Below are 21,637 nucleotides of genomic sequence, written 5' to 3'. Positions count from 1 at the left end.
CAAAATTAGCTCAGGTACCAGGAGAGGTAAGTTAATGAGGCCTTATAAATTAAGAATCTTTTGTCCTCCCTTCAAGGCAGGGAAGGAAGATACATTAACTTCAAGGATTCATTATTTGAGTCTGACTTTTGTTGTTGATAAAACACCATCTTTCCAAAGTTACAAACAGGCAAGTAGAGCTTGTTTGGGCTTTCTTGTCTGACTAATTACATCTGGCTTTTCATTAGCTTTAAAATATGAATTTATTACTTTATTTGCAGCACTTAATAATGGGGGTGGCTGGTGGGAATCACCCATCTGTTTCTTGCCTTTAGGAGTTTCAATGGAATGGATCTTCCCAGGCTGGTGGTGCCACTATCGGACACTTCTTTTGCAACCACCGTAGTGCATTTTAGCTTGACACAAGTTCAGAAGTTTGGTGTCAACAAAGAGGTCTCTTTGCTTGTTCTAGAGCTTTCTGGGTTGAGAATAACGTGATTGTGGGACTACATCTCCTAAGCTGCTTACAGGTTATATAATGTAGTTGAGGAACGTAAGAGTGGACGCTTTCAGTTCAAACAGGATTTTTTTTTTTCAATAGTGTCAGTATATTCATATTTGTTCAATATGTTTGTATGTGTCTTGATACAAGAATTTTTTTATAGTGAGAACCATCATTCACTGGAACGACCTCCCTAGGGAGGTGGTGGAGTCCACATTATGGAGGTTCTCAAGATGTGACTGGACAGGGTGCCAGATCACCTCGCCTGGGCCCCCCTTCCCATAGCATGTTGGACCAGATCATCTTTCGAGGTCCCTTCCAGCCTGGCCTGTTCCATGATTCTGCGAAGACCTTCTGTGAAGGTCTGACTATAATGGTGGACTTTGAGGTCAGGCTGTTGATGGCAGCGTTCAGGTGACGCAGCAGGCAAGCTGTGTGGGACGGCCATCCCAACAGGTTGCTGTACTACAAAGACAATGCTACTTGTTTTCTAAATTCATTTTGAGGTCCATGTACTGACTTTCCAGAAAAGTTCCCATTCCTCAAATTGAGGTAAAACTGAAACCAACAATGAGGAGTATTGAGTGAGTCAGTGACTGTGAATGTTGTTGGTGAAGAGACTTAACAGTAATAGTGAGAAACACAAGACAGAAGTGACAATTTTTTACAGGGGAAGGAAAAAAAATGGATTTGAGGCTGTATTTAAACATCACGCCTTAAATGATCGCTGATAGCAGCACCGTAACTAAGACTAGTTTCAGAACCCCTTGTAGTAACAACGTTAGGCTACTTTACCTACTGCAGACGTAGTGGGTTTATTTTCCTTCCCGTAGCAGCCACTTTGAAAATTGAAGTTTGGATTACTTTTTTTCTTTTTTTAATAAAGTGAAAGAAAATAAGAAATATTTCCATTTTTGAAAAGTCCTGGAGTTTTAACCTATGCCATCAGTCATGCTCTACAGCTTTGGCAAAATGAACGTTTGGTACAACCATTTCAGCAACAACTTGGGACGGGCGAGTGCTGAACACTTTCTGATTCCCCCCGTGGGTTAATTTTTATTCAGCACAAACATCATCAGTGAATGCAATATTTTGGCTCTGGAAAAATACAGCAGTGCAAGTACAGGCTGGATGGGGCTTTGAGCAGCCTGGTCTAGTGGGAGGTGTCCCCGCCCATGGCAGGGGGTTGGAACTAGGTGACCTTTAAGGTCCCTTCCAACCCGAACCATTCCGCGATTCTATGATTCCATGATACGAGCTTTACCTTCACCTCGTCCAAGGGCGTACTGTGAGACTGTGCCTCTTTTGGAAGCGAAGCATGTGACTGTTGGCAAGTTTGGATTCCCAAAATTCTTCTAGCATTTATTCTTACTTAGCAGTGAGTTGAGAAGTGTCGCCTTCTGTCACTTGTGCACCTGCAGGGAACATGACCAGGCTCTTATAGAATGCTTTTGGTTTGTTGTTTTTAACTGATAGTTGCTTAATTAAGTTTGAGAGCCTGTGTGTGTGTCAGTAACCTGACAGAAATCTGGTGAAAGTGTCTGACTGAAACCATTAGGATGCCCGTGACTTTTACCTGAAGATAATTTGGTATTAAGCTGGTTCTCCAAAGGAAAGAAGCTTCCTGGATTTCTTTAGACAGAAAGTGGAAGCAGCAATGGTAGAGCTACAGGCGGTGTAGCTTCAAGCTACAACTAAATGTCAGTAATCACAAAGGAAGGAGTGAAAGTATGTTCGTTTGCAGAAAAATTAATATATAAATAGCATCAATTTACTGGGAGGATCTTCAGCTGGCCTGAAGCAGATGCTGCCCTCCACCTTGCGAGATTGTTTATGTTACTTTAAAAGTGTTGCTGAACCAGGATGGCAATTTTCCTGTGCCCTCTTCGGAGCAGTGCGCAGCACATCCCGCAGGCACTGAGGCAGTTATTTAGAAGAAACAATGGCCATTATATTTTTACTGCACTTTCCCTTCTGAGGTCCCAAACAGGCAGCGATGCAGCCGAGAGCGGACTCTGTCACGTGTCATCAGCAGAGTGGTTCACACTGGTGCGTTTCCACAGAAAACAATGGCTGTATGAGTAGAAGCGACTTTGTCTGATGGGAGCCCGGATTCGCTACGAGTCTGAGGGATTTTAAAAGCCTTCTGGTCAAAAAAACAGATTATGTGTTAAACTGAGTACTTTCACCCAAGTCTTGGCAGGCAGTCAACCCTGGTATCTCACAATACGATCTCTGCTGGACTAGAGCGTATTGTTGGTGGCTTGGTCCTGCTTTTGCATACGACAGAACCAGGAGCTCTGATCGCTCGCATCTAGCTCTGGTTTTGATTAAATAGGAATGGGATTTTGAAACATTTAGACATTTTTTTTCCAGTGAAGTTGGAATTTGTGATCACTGACACGATCCGCTTCTTCCAGCCATTGCCAACTTTCTCAAGAGAATTCCTTTTTCCTGGGAAGGTGCAAAATCTGTTGATTTCAGTGCACTTACTGCTGTATTTGCCTTTTTATTCTTCCTTGGATTCAGCAAAAATGTACGAACTGTTCCACTGCCTGAGATGCTAGAAACCGAGTGCCGCAGTGCTGGGGGGCAGCCCTCTTGTTCTCTTAGGGCGAGCAGTGAGCTCTCTCTTCTGCTTTTGAAGACACAAGTGGACTCCCAGAACAGTAAAGTCACTAGAGGGAAAGGAAACAAAAAGGTAAGATCACGCCGTCGTTCTGTGTCCCACACGGACTGCAGTTTACATGGCAGGAGATTGTTTAAATAGCTTGATCGTCTGATAGCTTGCTGCGAGATTTGCAAAAGGCAGATGATTCGGAAGGACACCACCTTATTTGCCTTGTATTTTCTTTCTTACTTTAGTCACTTTCCCCTCCTTTATAGTTGGATTTCATCCTGTATTTCTATATTCAAGGCTATCAAGGGCTTTTTCAATACAGTCCTGTGATGCCTGTTGGGTATCCCTACAGGATAGAGGCAACTCTCTTTTTCCGTCCCCTTGTTCTTGCACCGTGTTGGCTTCCTTTCATAGTAATTGATTACATTTTTGTGCTTTTAAGTAACTTTTTGTCTGCTTCTTCACATACTGGGAAGTTCTTTTATGTCCTTCTTATCTCTTTTGGGGACCTGTCATTTATTTACCACCTGAATTGTTCTGGAATCTGCTGATACCAGGGAGGAGAGAGTCTGACGTGAAACACCTTCCTGTTCTTTGGGTATTGATTTCAATATGACAATTCAGGGGGGATTTTGTTCTTTTAGGAAGTGCAGTCACTGCATTCTTACAGGTTCTACAGTCAGCGCTCATAAGATTGTATAATTGATTAAGGAGAGAAGTTTAAGTGAAGCTATTGCAATTGGTACTATTTAGACTAAAAAAGATTCATCTCTTCCTGCTGGCCTTAGTACTGGGAAGTTTTTCCCTTTACTAAATAATTCCAAGCTATTTTTCACTTCCCTGCATAGTTGAATCTCATGAAAACAGTAGAAGACTCCCCCTTAAGATGCAGTATGCGAGGAATTAATAGCCATGCGGCAAAAGAATGATGCTGGAGTAATTGCGTCCTGCCCTGCTTCTACAGGCTTGCAAACGGGGGTAGTAACTTCTGTGCTGACTTCGGAGAGTCTTTTCTCCACATTGGGCTGTTCCCGCTTTTTACCGATTTTGGTTAGTTTCCAGTTTTCCGATGCTCAAAAATACCTCCTTTAATCTGAGCTGAGCAAGGCTGATGTGCTTTTGTCTGTCTCTGGAGGGGAAAAATCTAAGGTATATCCAACAGACAATCCGGGCGACACTCCGTTTTGATCCACAGCTGAACTCAATACCAGAAAGCTGCTGAAGTGGACGAGAAGTCCTGTTTTGAGATCACAATGGAGCGCTCATAACTTTGAATATTTGTTTTAAAAAAATTTGTTCCCAGCTTGCTGGAAAGTGTTATTGAATATTCATTGGGAAACAAGCTGGGAACTATCCAAGAGGGGGAGGGAGACTCATTGCCTCTTACTCCTTCCCTCTGATTTGTGCTGAACCATTGCCAGGCTTTAACTTTACAGGGTTTATTTTTATTGATTTTCAACAATAAACAGTGGGAGTATCTACAGTAAAAGATTTATGGCGCATCACGAGGAAATACAACTCCCTACCAAATATTATATTGATCTATTCCCAGATGCTACTGAAACAGCGTATAAAAGCCCAAATCAAGCACAGTGATGGAGAACTTCCTCTCTCTAGTGACAGATGCGTATGACTGTTATGTCTTTAGAAGACAATAAAAGGGAAGGGAGGGACTCTGCTTCTTTGACCATATCTTCAACAGCCCGGTTAAATCTGTCAACTCAATGTAATCCACATAAATAAAGGATTTGGGAACCAAGGGAACTGCTAGTGCGTCTGAAGATTCCCATTCTTTGAAGCTGCCTCTCCTGCTGCAGTCAGGCCATAATTAGTCACAGAAGGCCTTGTTGTGACTAGTAAATGGATGGACCAACAATGATTTGAATAGTCTGGAACCGGCTGGAGATACGCCTGGAGCCCTGAATATTCTCAAATGGGTGGGTGGGATGTAAATCACTAGTCATCGCGTAAAACACAAATAAATCTGACTTCTATTAAAAAAAAGGGGGGAATGTCAGTTTTCTAGACTATCGTGTCGTTTCTGCTGAAATAACCCCCTGAAGTGTGATCTGATGTGTAAATTTTTCCAGGAAGCCTTCCTCCATTCCTACGCTGTTTCCATTCTAATGCAATGGTTCAATAATTGGTGGCTTCTTTCTGGTCAGAAAGATGATGAATGTAGCCCTAAAGGTTGGAAAGAATAACGTGTACAAGTCTACTTTAGAGAATGAATTCAGGGCTTTGCTTTCTAAGCAAGTTTCTGCTACGCCGGTCAGCTGAGTGCTTGGTGAAACTGTGAAGAATTAAACGTTGCAACATCCTTCCATCCTGATTCTCCATTGGAAAAACAGGCAATAGATTAGAAACATCAAGTCTTGGGTTTTACTAGTACTTTGGAGTCAGAAACTCAAGTTTCTTTGAATTTCAAAGGCAGTTTGTAGCTTTTGTTGAGGGCCTTCTGAAAAGACTGGTCTATGGCTTTCGGTTTTGTTCCCCAGTGATAACTAAATGGAGTAATAAAGGAATCGCTGACACACCATTTTATTTACAATGTTGTATTCCACAACAAGCAGAAGGCATGCTGATCCTTCTGTCCTTTAATCTCTGCATCTTTTTTTACTACGTCTTCAGCTCGCTCCTCAGCCTGGTAACTGGTGGAATAGAGGAAAAAGCTACATGATAAGGGCAAGCAAAGATCCACAGAAGAAAGCAAACTCCCTTCTTGGAACAAGGAATTAAGGAATAAAATTCAGCTGGAAAGAGTTTCTGCCTTTGTGGGACCAAAGAGACACAACGTATTGTATTGAAGGGAGGAGAGTTAACAGAGCTGTCAGGAATTTCAACGCCACCAGACAAGGAAAAGCAGAAGATCTTATAGGGGTGAACGAATGGGTGGGTCATAGCTCCTAACGTGGAGAAGGCACAGAATTACTCAGATAGGAGGCTTAAATGTTCATGAGACTATAGGGACAATTTATTTTTTTCCCAATGTGTTAGGTAAGTGGATCTGCAGAACACCTTACATCAATAGTTTGCATACCTGAAGAACAAAATTTCTCTCTCGGAGGCCAGTTCTGCATCTGTGCTATGAAGTGAAACACTGCAGGATCCCGACATAAGATGGGTTCATCTTGTTGATACCTCACATTGGGAAATGGAAGCTAAGCTTTTGGTGGCTGAATAGACAAAGTGAAGATCAGAATACCAGCACTGCTTAGGCAGCACTGGGGTTATAAGCCTCCTGGGTAATTACTGGATACCTCCTGTTGGTCGCCTTTGTTTTGATTCCTCGCCTTTGTTTTGATTCCAGTTGCAGCACGGTGAGCAGTAACCCTATTAGTAAGTTCCTAATTTTCCATGAACTGGGAATGCATCTTCTGGAACAGGCTGGTTTACATTATGTTTTACCCATTTGTAAGTTGATCCTTAAGCCGTATAATTTTCCTTTGCTACCTGTGATTGTTCAAAACATTATCTTCTGAAGATGGCTCAGTAAACTGTGGATCCCTGGAACACTTTAATGGCTTAATGATTAACGTGGCCATGTCAAGCATGTAAATGAAAAATTGTAACTGCATGGTCCCTGATGTAACCGAGATCCTTCTCCCATCTTCGATTAGGCTAACGATGTTTTCTGCTGTTATTCAAGAAGAGTTTTCATTGACAACTGAAGTGTGATAGTGCAATCCAGAGTCGCTGGCGTTCATATGCAGTCCCAAAAACTCTACCGATACACGTGGATAGGATCATCTTTTTGCTAGACTCATCTTTCATTTCAGAGATCCTCTGCAGAACCTTGGCTGGAAAATGCACTAACAGGCACAGGGACACTTGTGCGACTGCTCCCTTGGCCACAGTTTGCCCCATAAGCTGTGCTGTAGCAGTCGCTTGTGCCTGACGCATGCACTCACCGAACTTCTGAGGTAGGCTTTCAGATTGAATAGGAAAGCCGAACATCACGTGAAATTGTACAAGGCTAATGCAACATCAGTCTGCTGTGGTTTTGATCATCTATATTCTGTGGAGGGATCTGCTGTACTGACTTCTTGTCTACTCCCGGTGCCAAGATATAGCCATGAGTCCAGGATCTAATGACAGTTCTTAGGAGTTCACATCCGGAGCGTTCAGGATATGATGATTTCTGTTCTTCTGAAACAAGTGGTGACATGCACACAGATCTTCCACCGGAGGCAATGACTCCTGCTACAAAGACCATGCAGCTCCTTCAGGCTGGGTGGATAATAATGTGGAAATAGCTCTTTTTAAAACTCAGAGCAGGTCATTTTAATCTGGTGATGAAAAACTACTGGCTGAGAACATTACTACGTTTCTGATCTTTCAGATGTACGTAATCACATCTCTTGAGATCCGGACAGCCAAAGCGAACACCGTACTGGAATTGAGTCATTACCACCTTTTCCCCTCCCTTTCTGTAGGAAAAGAAGTGGTGTTACTAATGATCTAACATGCGCTCATTAAAACGCCCTGGGACAGAACGAAGTGAATGAGTGACTAAAATAGAATACACAAGCCTGTCTCCGTAGCAGCTGGTAGGCACTAACCTGTTATAAAACCACTTCAGTGGCTGAAAGGAAAAGGTGGAACATCCTGAATGTTCCAGATCAAACAGTCAGAAACTCTTCCACGTTGATGAAAGAAGCAGGTGAACTGCTACGCACAAGGAAGTTGGGTTATTTTTTGTCTCTTTGAGTCTTGTGCTGCTTTGCTGGAGGGCAGGTAGGTCTGTACAGTTGGAAAGCTTGTGCTCGGTGATGCCCGTGCTTGGGAACTGGTACTTACTCTCTTGGGGACCTAAGACAAGTGTGCACAACCTTGTCTATACAAAACAGATCATAAAGCACTGAACAGCTGCTCGTACTTCAGAAAACCCATAAAGAAGTTGTCCTTATAGAGATGTCCGTCTCTGGAAAAGTTGTTACTGCTATAAATGGTCTCTACTGCACCACATCTAAATTCCTCCTTGGATGTCTGAGGCAATTCTTACCATTTTAAATTAGTATTTGCAAATAGTAATTAATACCTTATTTAGCTTGTACAGCTTTATAGTCTGGGACCCTCATTTTGGGAAGATAAAACTTCGTCGTCTTTTTGCTCTAAGTGTCAATTTTTGCTGTTATTGGAGACAGCTTTCCTTCCAGAGAAGGCTGTCCTGAGACAATGTTTAGTCTGATGGCATTTAGTAGTGGTTTTGGTATTTGGTAAAACTGTCCTGCCAATTGGATCTTTGAAGGCTTTGTATTCCTTGGATGCAGGTAACAAGTCAGGAGCTGCCTTGTAGTGAGAAACAGGGAATGAAACGTGGACACGGACGTTACTCTGACAGCTGGTGATATGTCAGTAACAGGCTTTCTTTGAAGGCTGAAGCTGAAAGTCTGGATGGCATCTCGAGGATCCTTGGCATTTAAAACATGTTAATGAGAATATAGAGATGCTGAAAAATGCAGGAAGTTCCCATCTCTATAAGCCACCCTAGTGCGAGCCACACTTGACCTCTCTACCTAGCATAGAATGTCCAGCTAAAGAGAACCTCACAGAACAGCCTTCCAGTTTTCTTCTGTTTCTGATCGAGCACGGGAATATTTTCTATGGAACTGGTCCTACAGGACCCTGGAAATTGATTGAAAATGACCTCTCAGTACCAGCAGAGTAGAGAATCAACACCAAAGGCTGGACATCCATGGAGGCTTATATGGGGTGATTCTGAGCCTTGAATTGAGAGGGGAGTGCTGGATTTCTGTCTGCTTTCAGCTGAAGGACCAAAGGTGATTCAACCTTGTCAGAATTAATTTTGGTGTTACCGGTAATTTCTGCTCTAGCATCATGGCTGCTGAGGGATCCAAGAACTGCAGACCACATACCATGAAATATCCAAGGTAATTCCAACTCTGCATCATCAGACAGCCTGGTGTTCCCAGGTTTGAGCTATGCTTAACTTCAGAAGAATTTATTTAGGAGAAAAATAGGATATGCTTTGCAAATGTTCTGTTCCTTGTCACCCTCTAATCAAGGCCTACCCATGTTAGGAGACTTGCTGACAGCCTGGGGCAAGAAGTGGGAACAGCAAAAGAGTTCTGGTCTTTCTCAGTGCTTCTGCTCAGGCAAACTAGAACCAGAGGCCAGGTGCCTGTATCGCTTGTGACATCTTGAGGCAAGATGTTTCGCTTGCTCAGCCTTCTAAGAAGATTCATGTGATGCTCACCAAGCCAAGTAAAATGTATCTTACGCGGACAGTCATTAATGACACCACCACGTTACACAGTAAATGAATGCAGGGGAGGTCACGCTCGTTCATAGGGTCTGCATTGATACGGAATTCCTCCTAGGCTAAAGCAGTTTCTCCAACAGAAAAATAACAGAAATGCTACAGCTCCTAAAACTAAACCCAAACTTACTAATTAATATAAGTATGAATTAGTGCATAGTAATAAACAGGACAAGAGGAAACAGCCTCAAGCTGTGCCAGGGGAGGCTGGATATTAGGAAAAATTTTTTACACTGAAAGCGTTATTAAGCATTGGCACAGGCTGACAGGGGAAGTGGCTGAGGCGCCATCCCTGGAGGTATTTAAAAGACGGGGAGACATAGTCTTAGAGATATGGTTTAGTGATGGTTTTTGTCAGAGTTAGGTTGATGGTTGGACTTGATGATCTGAAAGGTCCCCTCCAACCCCAGGCAATTCTATGATTCTAAGTCTGGCTGGTATATAATTGGCTAATGGAAAGCTCTGTTGGTAGCCACCAGGCTAGAAGAAGAAGATGGTGGGATTAACGCTACTCTTGCACAGAGACACACAGTTTTCGCTTTCACAGGTGCTGCCTGTGCACAAATACACACACATGAAGAATTCCAAATATTCTTAAAAGATATTTCAGTCCAGGAGGTTTTTTGGTTTTCTCTATGTAGTACCAAGAGGAGGATGAAAGAAACTGGCAAAGGAAAAGAAGCTCAATATAAATTATTTGGTTTTAATATAGGGGGTGACAGAGAAATTCCTATCCCAAGGACACGCTTTATGGCGAATCGGAGTAGTTTCACCATGCCTAGACGTCTCAAAGGAAGAGACTGTTGGCAGCCTGAGAAACTCAAACATTATAAATCACTGGGATCAGATGCTATTTTTACAAGAACTCTGAAATAAGTGTGAAAAAAATAGAGATACATTTAAGAATTTGTCACTTACCATTAAAAATACCCACTGCTCTGGACAACTGTTCACAGCTAAATAGAAAAAGGTGCAGTTTTAGAGGTAACTGAGGATACTTTCATAGTGTAAGGTAGTGCCTTTTCAGGGTACTTTATGCCTGAATAAGCATAAAATAACGGGGTCACAATATCACAGCTCTGCAAGTAATGTGTATATTCCAAGCTACTAGAATTGCTTGAACAAAATAAAAATTACAGATACTCCAAGAGCCTTGAGGAAGTCCTAAAATTTAATCCTAACTGGGAAACGGAGTAAGTAAACACTCCTCAGAAGGGGAAAAGTGTTGTAATTTTTCTGATCAGGGCAAGTTATTTGAATCTTCCTCCACCCAGAACAGGCTCTTATGAATTCCATTAACTTTGGAGGGAGATTGTAAATCTTCCTGTCATAACTCCCCCACCCCTAAACAAACAACAAGAAAACAAAAAGGCAAAAAGCCTCTTCAAACATAAACAAAAAAGAAAGAAAATAATTGACAGTAGAGTGAAGCAGGGAAGAGGCGAATGCCCTTGTTGGTTGTTGAGCAGCCATGAAATTCTTTAACGCCGCTAGCTGCTCCCTGTTCTCCCTCTTCAGCAGCTTTAGAGAAAGTAGGAGCATAAAGCAGTTTAAAGCCACCTTTACTGGTGCTCTCTCTATGAATAAAAACCAGAACTTTGGCATAATAGCAGTCTGTGATGCAATTCACAAATACTCAGTTATCTCAGTGTTCATCTACTGGAAACATAAGGTATTCCTTTAGTGAGTTTTAATGGGTACTTATATTTATTGTATGCTTATTTTACTGTTACTTCAGGAAACATCTTAGGAAAAGAATATGGAACTTCCAAGGAACTGCACAGTTAGTCCAATAAAAGCAAATTCCATTACCCTTTGAAATCCTACCTGCAGCTTGCTTTCATCTGCTAACAGTAATAGTTATCACTGCCAACAACCTTTGAACAAAACCATTTTGTGACTTACTATTCTTTTTCTTGCAAATATCCCTGATTTAACAAGAAAGATGGGGAACATCTGTGGGCAACTTCTTCAGATGAAGGAGATGCGAACTTGAATCCCCTCGGGCTTCTGAAGAACCTGAAGCCCAGGTTTTCTGTTCCTCAGGAGAGTCCCCTCACCTTGAGACGGCTTCAGCCAGTTTCTTAAACACTTCTGATGGATTTTAGTAGGTCATGACAATTTTTAAGCAGCTCTTTGGTCTGTCCCAGCCTTTCCCATTCCCCCTCTTCCAACACATGTATTCTTACTCCCTGTTGTTTTTGCCAGCTGTTATAAGATATCTGATTACGATCAAATCTTTTAATGTGTACTGAAGGGGAAGGGGAGAAAGAAAAAGATGTCTTAAGCACTTTGGCTTAATCAGCATCATGCTAATCTTGTGTTCTGAGTTGTAGTAGAAGACTAACTCTCACATCGGTTTCTCTACTACTGTTACAGCTATGGATTTGTAGCCACAAATCAAATTCTTCAAATGAAGACGAGCTTTTATAACCTAGGCCATACCTGACGCACGAGATCACCTCTGTATTGTTTATCTCAGAGCAGAAGATCCTGTGCCTCAGAGAGTTCTTCCTGGAAAGTTTCCTTGGGTCACCCATTGCAACCACAAATAGTGCCTTTTAAACATGGATACATCATCAGATTCTAGAAAATAAGTGCTTGCATACATTCATACAGTATCTACAGCACTCCGTCACCACATGGCTATACAGCGACCATTACAAGGCAGATTATAGGTTCCCTTTACAAACACTTAAAAAAAGAAGTCAAAATAGCTAGCGAGTGTCCTTCAATTTTCCGGTATTTCAGACATCTATTACTTTTAAAGAACAACATTTTTGGTGTCTTAAAACATTGGAAAACACACACCGGAAGTAAGCAGCTAGTTGCACCAGTAGCAACTTAAGCCACATACAAAAGAACACATTAAACCAAAGCAAACATGAATAAAAATAAGGTTTTACCAAGCCTCTTGGAAAACTGTACCTTGTTAAATAGCAGAAGCTCCAACAGACATACCTGCAAGAGAGTCCCAGTCATTAAATAAGGCTGGAGCCTATGCCTGGCCAGTTCGCTGCTAGCTTACAAACTTTTGTGTTCTAAAAATCTATTACCTGCATTATTGTCAGAAGTTTACCTAAATACTTTGCATGAGCCAGGCTGTAAATGTGATATTAAAGCATGCTAGTTTTCAGCTTCAATCACAAGGACGAACTACTGTTCTGCATTTTCACAGCAGCTCTTTAAAAATAAGCGTCTATAAAGACATTAAGAAACAGAGCACAGATACTCTATTTAACCAAGCTTTGACATTTATCTCATACACAAGAGGGATAAAACTTGATTCAAAGGTATTTTTTTTACAAATGCACACATTTCCCCTCCCCCCCCCCCATTTCTCTACTTGTGACATGGGAATGAAAAAAAAATAAGCTTGTTGAGCTCAAGGAATTGCTGAATTCAAGCACAATTCGTTTCTGGAACCGCCACAACAATACAACCAACAGGGGGCTGTCTGGCTACATGATGTTATCGAATCTGCAGTGAAATCCCTTTTCTGACTGTGCAACCTACCATCCACGCACGCTTTCTAAAACTGCTTGTTATACAGGTCATTTAACAGATTTTATACCTGCAAAACAGTAGAGCTCTTTTTCATCTTTGTCTGATACTACAGGACATTTCTTATTTTTCTGTCTGAAGTTTCATTATACGGAGATGGAAAATATAGTTTATACATTTATTGGCATGTCTGAAGATAACAGCTATTGCTTATTGGAAGAGGGAGACTTTCACATTGTCTTGAAGACCGTAAAGGTGCATCAGAGCTGTTTCCACATGCTAAGAAGGGATATCTGTATGAGTGTTTTTGTGTTAGTTTCATATGTAGATATCAATCTTCTGTAGAAGGAAAGAGGCAGACCAAGATGTTGTCAGCCCCTTTGATACTGCTTGAGAGAGCAGATAGGCAAAGTCTGTCTGTAGGAGGATCAAGAAAGGAAGAATAAAGCCCTGAATATTCCTTACACCGGTTTAAGCAATGGAAATTAACATTAATACTGGACTGCCATTCTCGAGGGCGGGGGGAACTTTTCCTTGGTGCACATTCAGCTGGCTGAACTTACCAAAAACTAACCCAAAGTCATTCAGTGAAACCACCATGGAAATCTCAGAGCCAGGCTAATATTCAAGGAAACAGGAAGACTCTGTCAGTCCCAAACTTCTCTGGCTTGAGAATCACAGGACTGTAGAACCATAGCCATATATTTTCATTAACTATTCTAGCTGGTCCAATAATATAATCCCTGAAGCTCTTCCTTTGCCTTTATTTCAAGAAAATATTAAAAATGTACACATTTGAGACTTTATATTCTACAATTTATGCCTTATATAGTTCAAATTTTATAATACTTAAGCTTTTTTGGAGTATTTTATGAGAGATTCCAAAATGTTTTACTTTTAAAACCACTTAAAAGTGTAAAAGCTGCTGACAGAAGGTTCCTTTATAGGTAATAAAGCCACATGCTTGCCCTCTAAAAACCATAGGGAAATGCAAAACTTTCTATCCATGGCTGTCTCCTACGGCTATAAACAGCAGAAAAAAACATTATGGATGTATTATTCCCATCTCTCTACAGAAGTTAAGTAAATCAGCCTCTAGCTACTCTGCACTGTATACTTAAGACTGAAGATTCAAACTGCATAAATGCTGCCATAATTGATTTGTTAATTTGAGAACTTTTGAACATACGGTTCAAATTTTACATTAAGAGACGGAAGCAACGTTAGATAAATTTCATTTGATTTATTAACACAGAACTGTAAGTGAATCAAATCTGGAACAAATATTGAGTTGTTGCCTGAGAGCCATGAAATAACTTCCAACAGAAATTAACTTTTTAATTTAGAGTGAAAAAGTAATACCACAGTGATACTAGCCCCCTCACAGAAAGATGAATTGTCACTCGTGCCATTGCATTTTCTCCATAATTTTTTCTTATTTCTGTTTACAGATAAACATTTTCTTCTGATACATACTTACAACTGCCACCTTAGAAAGGAGATTCACATATATCTCAGACATAAGTTTTCCTTCAAATGCATTTTAAACTTGTTTGTTTTACATGAGGAATTGCTGCTCTGCTTCAAGTGAAACTGTGGTAAAATAGTAACTCACCACTTCGGATATACTTCTATCAATCATTTCTTGTGACTTCTATGACAGGAGGTGGTGATGAAGAACATCAAAGCAGTCTATAAACATTTCAAATTTCAATCATTACTGCCAGTATTGCTACCTGATTAGGAGAGACTTCCCCCAACACTTAACAAGATACCATGATTAAGGGACAAGCTGAAACATTTTCAGATCTCTATACCAGAATATCAAGTACAGAACCACTCTCACTCAGTAAAGTGTGCCATATGCAGGACCAAGAAAACTGCTTTTGAAACATGAAGAACAATGGCCTGTAGAACTCCTAAATCTAAGGTCTAAGTCACTTTACATTTTTAAAGATGCACTGTTCACCACTGTACATAAGAAATTAAGTGTTACAGTTTAACTAGTTCATTCTTTCTGCAACATAGAGCTTTATGGGTAAATCTATTCTAAAATACTCTGAAGTTCAAACATGAACATTACCTTTAGCATATGAAAGATCCTGCAGAATATCGAAGGTGTTACTCATGAAGCCACATGGCAAAAATGGGACAAACAAGTGTTTAATAATAATAGCTATATATGGAAAATGAACCAGTGACAACGTAGGACACAAATCAGAGTATTTTGGAATTCACAGGACTGGTTGAACAGACCATAAATCAACAACGTGGAAACTCGGTTTCTTGGCTTGAGCTGGTAACAAGGACAGTTGATTGCAGATTTGGTCTTTAAGAGATGCACAATACTTACCTCTTCCTCTGAGATCAAATTCAATAATTGCCACAGAAAAATCCATGAGGAAATGCATTACTGTAGTACAGCTACTAAACAAAAGTGTTGGGTCTTTTTTTTTAAACAAACAAAAAACCAACAGCCCTTCGAGGTGTCTATTACCCCTATTTTAAATGTGACATGGAGGTGTAGGAACTATAGTAGTATGCAACAGTTTGAGGTACCCTGTTGAAGAGACAAGACTGTCAACAGACATAACATTACATAGTATTTTAATTCAAATGACAACTCCTAAGAAGCTCAGCTGCAAATGTGAACAGCCAGTGTTTAATCAAACGCCTCTGAAGTGAGGAATACAAGTAGCATGAAAACAAGGGCCTGGTAACTTGTTTATCACCCCAGAAGGCGGCAGAAAAATAAACATCACGTCCGATTCTTAGGACTTGTCATTTGACATAACCATGAAGACATGGTTTCCTCTACTTGCAGTCTTTTATTCCATTTCCTACAGAATTTTCTACCAATTTCTGCAGCACCTACAGCAGCATCAGGCTTCTTGCTTGCACAGCCCCACAAACATCTTCCCTAGCTCAGAACCACACCAGGCCAATACTGTCATTAGATTAAATACTCTATACGATCATGAAGATTGCTTCATAGCACTCTAACACAAGGGGGCAAATGAAGATCGCAGAATCTTTAAGCTGGAGTTATCTAACTTCTTAGTGTTTCATTTTGTGATCTTCATATTCTTGTTTACAGTTTTTACAGTTAAGTTCTTAGGTTGTGTTTTGTTCTTTTACCCCCAAAAGCATTTCCCCCTTTGAGTTTCAATTCCCATATTAGTTGAAACATTTTATTTACTTCCAGAAAGATGATCTTTCACATGAAGAAAGGCTGAGAGGGCTGGGACTACAGCCTGGAGAGGAAAAAGCTTGTCTGTGTGTGATCTTATCAAAGTTTATAAATGCCTGCTGATGGGGGTAAGGGAGAGTAAAGAAGACATAGCCAGGCTCCTCTCAGTTGTGTCCAGTGACAGGACAGGAGGCAACAGGCACAGAATGAAATGCAAGAGATTCTATCTGAACAGGAGAGGTTGCAGAGTCTCCATCCTTGAAGGTATTTAAAACCTGACTGGGCACAGCCCTAAACAACCTGCTCTACCTCACCCTGCTTGGACTAGATAATCTTCAGGGGTCCCTTCCAACCTCAACTAGTCTGTTATTTTGGGATTCCTTTTCATAGAATCATGGACTAGATTGGGTTGGAAGGGACCTTTAAAGGCCATCCAGTCCAGCCTCCCCTGCAATTAGCAGGCACATCTTCAGCTACATCAGGCTGCTCAGAGCCATATCCAACCTGACCCTGAGTGTTTCCAGGGATAAGGCATCTACCACCTCCTTGGGTAACCTGTGCCAGTATTTCACCACCCTCATTGTGAAGAATTTCTTTCTTCTATCTAGTCTAAATCTCCCCTCTTTTAGTTTAAAGCCATCACCCCTTGTCCTATCACAACAAGCCCTGCTAAAAAGTTTGTCCCTCTCTTTCCTGCAGGCCCCTTTTCGGTACTGGAAGGCTGCAATAAGGTCTCCCCAGCGCCTTCTCTTCTCCAGGCTGAACAACCCAAACTGTCTCAGCCTGTCTTCACAGGAGAGGCTCTCCAGCCCTCTGATCACTTTTGTGGGCATCCTCTGTATGTGCTCTAACAGGTCCATCTCCTTCTTAAGCTGGGAGCTCCAGAGCTGGACGCAGTACTCCAGGTGGGGTCTAACCAGAGTGGAGTAGAGGGGCAGAATCACCTCCCTTGACCTGCTGGCCACACTTCTTTTGATGCAGCCCAGGATACAATTGGCCTTTTGGGCTGCGAGCACACATTGTCGGCTCATGTCCAGCTTTTCACCCACCAGTACCCTTTTCAGGGCCAAACTTCATGAAGTAGATGAGAGCACTAATAAGGCTGCCCTCTTCTGTGTGGAATATGATGAGGGGGATGAAATAGACAATGATTTCACAGATGACAACAAAAGCTGCTACCTAATAGTCTACATTCCCTTCTGGATCTGAAGTGCAGAGCGCTCTAGTCAATGTTAGGAATGACCCGAGGTGTGCAAGCCCCTTCTCCCAAGTCTGACTCATTCTCTTTGCCTCAGGCCACATTCCTTCTGTCAGGCTGCTGCTTCTTACAATTTCAAGAAACAAACAACCCCCCCCAAATCTTTGCCCAACCTATCCCAATCCTTCCAGTTCATCAGAGCCGTCCTTCCTCTATCAGTTCTCAGCTGTAACCTTTCCACATTACGTTTTTAGACATGCTCCTCTCACTAGTTGCCTTCACTCCTTTACAGCTACTAGTCTCAGTTTATTTTCAAGCAGGCCTATCTTTGCTTTCCCTTTTATATGAATTAAGCATCTTTTCTCCGTACAGCTCCTAAGCCTAGCAGAAAATAAGCACCTGAACTGAAAACAGCGAGCCTTCCTTTCTTACATCAGACACAATCCTTAGGACCCCAGAGCTGCAATGCAGAGGGAGTTCCATTCAGCCATGGGCTATGGCACCACCCATGCAGGTAAACCTCCGGAAAATACAATTGCTCATGTTATTTAAGGTAACCGTGAACCATGCGAAAAATATGACATTCTTTTTCAAAGGTTTAGGAACTGAATAATATGAGTAGGCTTTCATAAGCACTTGAAGCCATTTTCTTAATCCAGATGGGAGCTTTGGTTCCTCAGATGAGCTCTGTTTCTGCAAATGCTCAAACTGTATTTTCATCACATCACTGAACTGTTATAAGCTGCTATGGCCACCAAACAAGGCAGTTCAACCTTTCCTTTTCTGCTTCTTCCCATTCCCCGCCATCCCCTGCCTTGGGCCAGTTACAGGGGTTTGCAGGGTGAACCAGGAGGAAGCACCCTGTTTCACTGTCCGCACAAAGGCCTGCGCTGGCACAAAGAAATAGTCATGAACAAATGGTTTGGCCATTGGTTTTCTGATGAGCTCTTTAGATTCATATTTACTCACAGAAGTCACGGAAAAAAAGCCTAGATACATTAAAATACTGTATCTACAAGAGTAACAGGATGGATGGCCCTCTGCAAGCACCACAGTCTGCAGCGTGCTAACAAAAATCAGTGACCTTTTAAAGGCAGGGGAATAGCAGAAGAATAATGCCTTTTTCTTTTATAACCCACCAGGTTTAGTCTTTCCAAGCGTTTCTAAGTTTTCAAATGGCTGAAATGTACGTGCAGCATCTTAGTATTAAGCAGTTACAGATAAGCAAATATAACATAGTGCTACTTAACGAAGCCTCAGTGAGAAAGCCATCCAACTTTGAGCCATATAACTTATTTTTTCTGAGTAGTCAACCTCATTTTGGCCACATATCTTAAAAGACCTGTAGTAGCTAAACGTGAAAGTGTTTACTTTATGAAAAGCTGTAAACTACCTAATACTGCTCAGGTCTGAAGTTTTAGCCATCAGTAATTTCACCAGTTCAAATGCATAACTGGGGCAGAAAAAAAAAAAAGCATGATTTTTACCAGTACATACACCAGGCTGAAATTCTACATGGTAAAATGATGCATATTTATGAATTATAACAACTTGGATTCATATTCATCTATGTCATGTTCATACCTGTGCAACTGCACCAGTAGCAGACCTGCGAAGCCTGAAGTCAAAACAAGTCCCCAGTGCAGATAAGCTTTTTTTCCTCTTTTTAAAACATCTATATGATGCATAAACTTGAACTGTGAGCACCTGTTTGAAGAAGGCATGTATATTTTAATGGTAAAATATAACAGGGCTAATAAAATGAGATTAGCAAGTGATACTGAGTCATGATAGTGAAGAAAATAAAATCTTAAAAGGAAACACACTTTCAGATCTTGACTGTATCTAAAATTAGTGACATTTACATAACCATTAGTCTACATTTGACTCACCACAGTTCTTGCATGCAGCTTTTAAAAGAAAAGGAGCCCAAGTAATTTCCATTCTCACTGCAGCGATTTCAATCATCTCAATGAAAGATTCCCCTGCAAGAGAAACATCTTAGTGGAAATTAGTAAATTCACAGTCAGATACACAGTTTAAACTTCTAACCATAAAATTGTTAGCTGTCTATAGACACAGTGATTTAAGAAATGAAGTATTTAATAAGTTTTGTTAAAAATTTTGGAAGACATGTTTACTTTATGTGCTCACTTTGCTAAAAACATGACAAAACATTTCCCAGTCTCATTCATTTAAAAAATGCTGTAAAAATGAACACACAGTTTTAAGAGCTTTAATAAAGAAATGCTGATATTTAAGGTAACACCATTTCTGTAATTTTTATATATATATATATATATAAACACACTTACCAAAGCGTTGATTAGACAAGTGTAGCTTGAGATGGGTCCTTTAATAAATTAGCTTTCATGTAAACCAAAGTTATATACGTATGTCTATTCTACATTTACCATCAGATACTATGAAGTCCTAAATACTGTTTCTGAATAGATGAAAATACAAACAAAAGGAGGTGTTCCTAAGCAATCAACATACATTAGAACAACAAAAAGGCATCAGGAAGTACACGGAACATCCTTTTTCATGACTCACATGCAGAAGTGGCTAGCCTTACTTCAGCAGCACAGTTAATACTGGAGATATTTACAGTCTTAACACCAATATTTACGTGCTGCTAAAGTATGACAGACATCAGCATCACAAGATTGACTAATTCACAAGTGATATTTCTCTTCAAGATGATGAAATCCTTGTATTTTTGAGGCAGCACAATATGGCCTGCACCTTTTCAATACCCACAAACCATTATGTGCTGCTACGTTATGCCAAGGTGTCTAACCATACTTTAAAGAAATAGAAACATACGCTGAAAGCTGAATGCAGAATTTTCTTACTGAAGGTTAGTTTTTCCTGTACTGACATCAGCTGTGTTAATAAACTACAAAATGTTTATAAAACATTTGTCCATTGCCAGGCTGTTTATTTACAGTGAAGCTCTAGACTTTATTGTCAACTTTGCATAATACCTTAGCAGGACATGAACCAGGAACTGGACAATTGTGTGTCTGATTAGAGGAACTAAAGATTATGCAGATGTTTACTTCAAGACCAAAAAAAAAAGTCTGGGTTATTTTCTAATCTAACTTTTGGTCATCTGGAAACCTCTGATGTGAAAAAAATCCAACTTTCATATATAAGAGAATAAGACCTGTTTTCAAAATAACTTTCTGCCAAGTACTGTATCAGTCCCCAAGCTATTTGTTACCTCTGCAGGTTACCCTTGCCAGAGTTTTTGGGCAGACAAATTTATAAGTGCTTCTTAATCCATTTCAAAGGAAAAAAATATATTTAAAAAACAACAAGATTGTTAGCAAGAACAGGAACTTATCTGTTATTAGGAAATGAAGCTCATCTGCCCCCAGTCTAGAACGACTAAGCTACTTTGAAGCTTGGCCTCCTTTGAATTAGGCTCCAGGGAGACCTTATAATGGCCTTCCAGTACCTAAAGGGGGCCTACAGGAGGGATGGGGAGGGATTCTATCAGGGAGTGTAGTGATAGGACGAGGGGTAATGGTTTTAAACTGAAAGAGGGAAGATTTAGATTAGGTATCAGGAAGAAATTCTTTACTGTGAGGGTGGTGAGGCACTGGAACAGGTTGCCCAGAGAAGCTGTGAATGCCCCATCCCCAGAAGCGTTGAAGGCCAGGTTGGATGGGGCTTTGAGCAACCTGGTCTAGTGGGAGGTGTCCCTACACAAGGCAGAGGGGCTGGAACTAGATGACCTTTAAGGTCTCTTCCAACTCTAACCATTCTATGATTCTATGCCTTCTTTAATGTTTTTATACCAAATCATTAACACAAAAGCTACTTACCCAAGCACTCCATTCCACTGGGAATAAGCATTCTAGTCAGTTCATGATAAAGCAACTTCTGTAACTTAACAGCACTACCTGTAAGCACAAAAAAGCTTGGCAGACCACAAAGGGGGAAAGTTTGGTGAGTTTTCCTTTTCTCCCTTACTATTTTCGCTCCTACAATAACAATAATACAGCAGGATGATCTCTGCTAGAAGGGTCTGTTGCTACAAATTGAAGTGAGATTTGCCAGTGTAAGTTTACAGGTAGCTGCAGCAACACTGATGTTTTTATATAGCTAGCTAGGCACAAATGCTACTCTAGGAACTGTATAAAAGAGCCATTTCTGATATATTTTATACAAGCACAACTTTATTTACACTTCCCCCCCTCTTACTACCTATGTTTGTTTGTTTTTAAAATTGGACAGCTAAAATAGGCAAGCTAGATTATATAGGCACAACCTACCCAGTACCTTGGTGAAGTAAAACCTGAATGCAAAGTCAAAATAAACCTAACGGTACAGGTATGCTGTGGCAGTTG

General features: G+C 40.8%; 1 long non-coding RNA gene across 4 annotated transcripts; it reads right to left on the bottom strand.

The window, feature by feature from the left end:
* Positions 1-1,310: 1,310 nt before the first annotated feature.
* Positions 1,311-19,842, bottom strand: LOC134515224 (uncharacterized). Of its 4 annotated transcripts, none has more exons than XR_010070921.1 (6): positions 19,592-19,842; positions 19,169-19,261; positions 18,861-18,983; positions 12,313-12,345; positions 11,830-11,942; positions 1,311-3,159 (listed from the first exon to the last, which is right to left on the bottom strand). It is a non-coding gene; the product is annotated as an uncharacterized LOC134515224 (long non-coding RNA). The 4 variants fall into 4 exon arrangements; XR_010070920.1 differs by lacking the exon at positions 19,592-19,842 and adding an exon at positions 14,504-14,580 and having other exon boundaries at positions 19,169-19,555; XR_010070919.1 differs by lacking the exon at positions 19,592-19,842 and having other exon boundaries at positions 14,504-18,983; positions 19,169-19,555.
* Between the last annotated feature and the right edge of the window lie 1,795 nt (positions 19,843-21,637).

Source organism: Chroicocephalus ridibundus, chromosome 1, assembly GCF_963924245.1.
Source record: "Chroicocephalus ridibundus chromosome 1, bChrRid1.1, whole genome shotgun sequence".
Lineage (NCBI taxonomy): Eukaryota > Metazoa > Chordata > Aves > Charadriiformes > Laridae > Chroicocephalus > Chroicocephalus ridibundus.
Note: the sequence above shows the minus strand (reverse complement) of the source record. Positions and strands in the feature narration are given on the sequence as shown.